The sequence below is a fragment of the Dermochelys coriacea genome, chromosome 7 (assembly GCF_009764565.3).
Source record: "Dermochelys coriacea isolate rDerCor1 chromosome 7, rDerCor1.pri.v4, whole genome shotgun sequence".
Lineage (NCBI taxonomy): Eukaryota > Metazoa > Chordata > Testudines > Dermochelyidae > Dermochelys > Dermochelys coriacea.
In genome coordinates, this window is record NC_050074.1 from 126,357,175 (window position 1) to 126,363,578 (window position 6,404).

Below are 6,404 nucleotides of genomic sequence, written 5' to 3' on the forward strand. Positions count from 1 at the left end.
GGTTCCCATTCTTCCCCCATCCCCTGAGCTCTGTGGGGCCCTGGCTCTTGCCCTCCTAAAGGGACCCAATAAACCTGACCAAACGCTCCCGTGGTGGGGAGGGGTCATGATGTGCAGCTCACAATAATTTGTGGGACCAAGTTGCTCCCACGCTGCCAGCAGCCCCTGAGCGCACAGGCTACCCACCCTGCCCAGCCAGGCCTAGACCCCGGCCAGCGACGGGCCCCGCTCCGGGGCACTCGGCTCCCTGGGGCAGTGCCGGGAGCCGGAGCATGCCAGGTGACACAGCTCCCACACGTGCGGGTCTTAGGCCCGGGCAGGATCCGGTAATCCCAGCGCCTCCCTCTCCCTGCACCCAGCGCCTTTACCGCCAGGCCTGGGTCGTGTGGGCACAGGAGCCACTGCCCCGCTCTGGTCAGGAGCCTAGACACTGCGGGGGCCTCTGGGCATCGGGTGGAGGTGGCGGCTTCCCCCCCCCGTCCCTCAAGCCACCCGGAGCCCTGGCACAGCCCTGGCGGAGGGGCAGGAGCTATGTGCCGGCATGACCAGTGTCTGCTCTCCTGCCCCGCTGCTGACCCCCTGCCCAGCTCCCTGGCCCCAGGAGCCTCCTCAGCCTGCTCTGGCCACAGCCCCTGCCCTGCCCTGCCGCCTGTCTCACTGCGCCCAATCTCATCCTCACCGCCAGACAGAATCGTGGCCTTTGGCATCACCCCACCACGTGCGTCACCCAGAACCCGGGCAGCCTCCCTGCGCTGGCCTGCTGCCCGTCCCAGCCTGAGGGCCAGGCAGGGCTCTCGCTCGGGGCATGGGGGCACCAGAGCGAACGTATCCATGGTGCACGCCCACCCGGCAGGGCCTGCATGAAACACATCAGCCTGGCACCTCCCTTGACCAGCCAGTCCCCCGCCCCCCAGGTGTCCCCCACTCCCAAGCACCCTCCCCCCGGGCGCAAGCCCCCTGGCCAAGCTGCAGGCTGCCCTGCTCCCACTCAGTGCTGCATCCCCCATTGTCCCCTCGCTGCTGGCTGGACCCAGGCTCGGCTGCTTCCTGTCGCCGGTCGGTCGCCATTGGCAATGTTAATTATTAATTATCACTAAAAGCCCTTGTGCTGCGTCTGTTCTCGAGCTCTGCCCCGCGCTGCCTGTAACTAGATCCTGTGCCTGTCCCTGCCGGCCTCGCAGTCCCTCGCCTGCTGCCTGCTCCGGCCCAGGGTGGGGGCATAGCCCCCGCCAGCCACCCCCAGGGGACGCAGCAAACCGCGCCCTCAGCAAGACAGCTCCGCTCAGGCTCTCTCCCAACCCCGGGCAGCTCTGGGTGGCACCACGGAGGGCATGGAGGAGATGCACTGGGCCCGGACTTGGCCTAGGCAACAGGCTTGCTGGGCCATGTGCACAGAAGAGACTGGGGCAGGCCTGTCTTTTTTTGCTTGGGCAGCACTCCGGCATTCCGGCCACCCGTTTCTTTTCTTTTCTTTTCTTTTCTTTTCTTTTCTTTTCTTGCTTGGGCAGTTGTGCTCTCGGAGCTTGGGGCGGCAAAAAACCTAGAACCAGCCCTGGCCCATGGCTCGCCGGGCCACCACCTCCATTGGGCAGGGCTCCACGGCTTGCCGGGCCACCATCTCCAACCTGGGGGCCGTTTGCACCTGGCTGGGCAGTGCTTTGCACACAGGCCCTGAAATCTGCTCCAGGGAACTCGGCCACTAGCCCAGGCATCAGGCCCAGCGGGGCTCTGGCAGAGGGCAGCCAGGGAGCCAGGGGTCCTGTGGCAGGATGCCAGGCTGCAGCCAGAACCCCTGGGCAGAGAAGCGAAGGACAAGGGCACCAGGCACCGGACAGGAGCCAAGGAGGCACCGGTGGGCTCAGGCTGGGGTGCTGGGTAGGGTTTGCCAGGCATCTGGTTTTTGACCAGAACACCTGGTTGAAAAGGGACCCTGACGGCTCTGGTCAGCACTGCTGACTGGGCCATTTAAAGTCCAGTGGGGCTAAGGCAGGTTCCCTGCCTGCGCTGGCTCTGTGCGGCTCTCAGAAGCAGCCGGCATGTCTGGCTCCTGGGCACAGAGGCGATCAGAGAAGCTCCGCGTGCTGCCCCTGTCCCCAGTGCTGGCTCCACAGCTCCCATTGGTCAGGAACTGCAGCCAGTGGGAGCTGCAGGGGTGGCACCTGTGGGCGCGGGCAGCATGCACCGCGCAGAGCTGCCTGGCTGTGCCTCCGCCTAGGGGCCAGACATGGCGGCCGCTTCCGGGAACCGCACAGAGCCAGGGCAGGCAGGGAAACTGCCTTAGCCCCGCTGCGCTACCAACTGGGAGCCGCCTGAGGTAAGTGACGCCCAGCTGGAGCCCACACCCTGAACCCTCTGCCCCAGGTTGAATCCCCCTCCCGCACCCAAACTCCCTCCCAGAGCCTGCACCCCGAGCCACTGCCCCAGGTCGGAATCTCTTCTTGCACCCCAACCCCCTACCCCCCCGAGCCTCCTCCCACACCCAAACTCCCTCCCAGACCCTGCACCCCCACCTGCTTTCCAAACCTCTCGGCCCCAGCCCAGAGCCCCCTCGTGTACCCCAAGCCCCTCATACCTGGCCCCACCCCAGAGTCACACCCCCAGCTGGAGCCTTCACCTACTTCCACACCTCAACCCCCTGCCCCATCCCTGAGCCCCCCACCCCCAGCACTCCAAACCTCTTGGCTGCAGCCCAGAGCCCCCTCCTGCACCCCAAACCCCCCATCCCCAGTGTGACGTTGCACTCCATATGCCTTATGGAAATATGCTTATGAATATGACATAACTGGAATATGCTTTATGCTAAATACCCCTTATATGGTGTCATTAGAAAGATTATTTGGGCATAAGCTTTTGTGGGCTAAAACCCACTTCATCAGGTGCATATATATAGAGAACATGAAAAGATGGGGGGGCCTCACAAAAGTGGCAGGGAATGGGGCTGGGCAAGGGTGTTCAGTTTTGTGCAATTAGAAAGTTGGCAACCCTAGTGCTAGGTGTGCCACTGGCCCTCGGCTGCAAGCCCATTGCCTGAGCAGGGAGCAAGGGGTCTCCCCAGCCGCACAGCTGGAGCCAGACCAGCTCAGACCTGCGGGTTCAACAGCTTTGAACGTGGGCCCGGTGCGCCGAGGAGCGGGAGGACATCTCACAGGCTGGGCCCCTTGCCCCTGGGGAGCAGGGGGGGCCAATGTCCCACGGGCCCTGGGAGCAGCTCAGTCCAGGGTTGCTGGGGAGGTGGGGGGGCATGCCTGGCCCAGCCCAGCCTCCTCTGCCAAAACTTTGTCAGCTCCAAGTGGATCCCACCGATGAATCGGATCAAATCACTGCCTACCCATGCAGGTCAGGTTCCTTCCCCAGCACCCAGCTTGGTGTCATCCACCCCACGGCCCCTCTCCCCACCACCAGCCAGAGCCAGCGACTGGGCATGACCTTAATCCCTGAGCACTGCTGAAAAGAGCCCCTCTCCTAGGACCACACCCAGGGTCTGGGGGCAACAATGCCAGTGCCCCAGCCCGCCACCCCAAAATGCTGCCCGTCAGAGGATGGGGTAACCCCACCCCAGCGGCTGCCTCTGATACAATCTGGACTAGGGCGAAAGAGGGACAGGGAGTTCTGTGGGTGAGGTCGGGGGGAGGAAACACCGGGACAGATAAAGGGAACTGGACTGGGGAGAGAAGCAGGATGTCTAAAGCGGGCGGGGCACTGCCCTCCTCAGCGGGTTTCGCAGGGGAGGCTGGGCAGTGGGAGAGACCCAGGGCAGGGCTGGAGGGGCCCTGGGACTGGAATGGGCTGCATGGGCTGGGTGGCAGGCCAGGGCGGGGCTGGACTGTGGGGGGCAGAGGCTGCGGGGGGCAGAGTGGGGCGGGGCTGGAGGGGAACTGGGGCTGGGTGCTGGACTCGGGAAGGGCTGGGTGGCAGGCCAGGCTGGGGCTGGACTGTGGGGGGCAGAGGCTGCGGGGGGCAGAGCGGGGCTGGGCTGGAGGGAAACTGGGGCTGGGTGCTGGACTCGGGAGGGGCTGGGTGGCAGGCCAGGGCTGGGGGGCCCACGGCAGGGCTGGGTGGCAGGGCCCAGGATGGGCGGGGCACTGTGCCTGGTGACGTGCCCAGCTGATTCCAGCCCCCACGCTGCCAGGGCTCCGCGCTGCTCAGCCTCCCGCAGACATAAATCATTCTCTAATTTCTAACATGAATAATTGATTTTGCCTTCGCAGCCAGCGATCAATCTGCTGCGTGCACATGCATAAGAAAACCCTAATAATGAAGGGGATCAGGATCTGCCGCCATCGATTATCTGTGTGAACAGCCACTTTCCCTGCAATTCATGCCTTCTCGCTTCCCGGGCAGGGCTCCCACTGGGCAAACGGCTGCCCCCTGCGCTCAGCCCCAGGAAGGCTGAGGTGGGCCCCTCTCTGGTCCTGCACCGGGGAATGGCACCAGCCTGGGGTTCAGGGCTGGCCCTGGCTCAGGGGCGGGTCCCTGGGGCTGTTGCCTGTTTGCAGAAAGGCAAGCCCCGGCCCTGCCCCATGCACCTCTCAGTGCTCGCGCCTGGGCTGGGCAGTAGACGCTGGCACAGAGACAGCCTTTCTTCAGGCACTCATTGCATTGGAGTGCCACCGTTCTGCTGGCAGGGCCCTGGCCCCTTGTGGGCGCTGCAGCACCGGTGCTCTGGGGTGCCCTGGTCCCACCCTGCACTGCACTCGCGCGTGGGGCACTTGGGGCCGAAGTGTCTAACAACCCCAGTCTGCTGGACCCACACAGGCCCCTCTCACTGGGGGCAGAGATGTAAAGCCAGATGGCTTCAGCCTGGCACGTCACCTGCCAAGCGGGTCCCACAGACCTGCCTGGCATCCTGTTCCCAGGGCCACAGCAGGGCTGGCTCAATCTTTGGTGTAAGGCCGGCAGATTCACCCCATGGAGGATTCCCTGGGTCTGGGCCAGACAGAATGACCAGGGAGGAGCCCCTGGGTGATGTGGGAGAGTGGCAGGGTGGGGCTGAGAAATGCCAGGTGGGGTGGGGCTAGAGCCAGGGAATGCTGGACAGGGAGGGACGGGGGCCAGGGAATGCCGAGGGGGATGGGGATGGGGAATGCTGCGCAGGGAGGGGCAGGGACGAGGGGCAGGGATGGGGAATGCCAGGCAGGGAGGGGTGGGGCTGGGAAATGCTGGGCAGGGCAGGGCGGGGCCAGGATATACCAGGCAGGGAGGGGCGGGGCCAGGGAATACCAGCCAGTCCCAACCCCGGGGTATGGACCTGCTGGGGTCTCTGTCCCTGGCTGCCCGCTGGCCAGAGGAAGAACCCTGCTAACGGTGAATCCCCTGTAATGATGCTGGTTCTGGCGGGACCCAACTGAGAGTGCCAAATTGCTTCAAGCAGGGCAGTTACAGCCCAAGGCTGCGGTTTTTCCACCTCTAAGACAAACCAAACCAGCCAGCCAGAGAGGACTTTGGTTTTACCCCATTGGCTAACCACAAGTCACACAAGCAATTCCCTTAGACACTCCAGTTTCCCAGTATCTCCACCAGTGCCAGTCATATGGGGAAAACCAATACCCCAGTAAAAGAAAAAAGGTTCTCTCGATCCCAAAGGACCAAGCCCCAGACCCAGGTCAATATACAAATCTGATCTTACCCACAAATCACACTGTTGCCAAACCCTTAGAATCTAAAGGTTTATTCATAAAAGGAAAAAGCTAGAGATGAGCTAGAATTGGTTAAATGGAATCAATGACATCCAGCGATGGCAAAGTTCTTGGTTCAGGCTTGCAGCAGTGATGGAATAAACGGCAGGTTCAAATCAAGTCTCTGGAGAACATCCCCAGCTGGGATGGGTCTTTCAGTCCTTGGTTCAAAGCTTCAGGGTAGCAAAGTCCCTCCAGAGGTAAGAGGTAGGTTTGAAGACAAGCTGGAGGAGCTGCAGCAGCTTTTTATAATCTCTTGCCATGTGGTCTCTTTCTTTGTCCCAAGGACATCCCTGCCCATCCCATGGCCTGGAAAACCCTCAGAGTTCTGTCCATAGGCAGGTCCCTGCACACCTTGCTGAGTCCCCAGGCGTCTGCCTTCTCTCGATGGGTCAGTTGTATCGCTGACCGTCCTTAATGGGCCATCCAGCAGGCTAGGCAGAGCTGACACCAACTTGTCTGGGGTGTCACCCAGAAGCAGAGCATAAATTTAAACTACAGACAGTATAGAGCCAATATTCATAACTTCAACTATAAAAATGATACACACACACACAGACAGCATAATCACAACCAGCAAACCACAACCTTGTCTTAGACAGCTCATTTGACCCCCTTTATACAAGATTTGGTGCCACTCCAGGACTTTGGTTGCAACGATGATTTATATGGTCCCAGATTATGTCAATAATGTCACACCCCCCTTTGCCGCTTCCCAGCAGGTCCCTG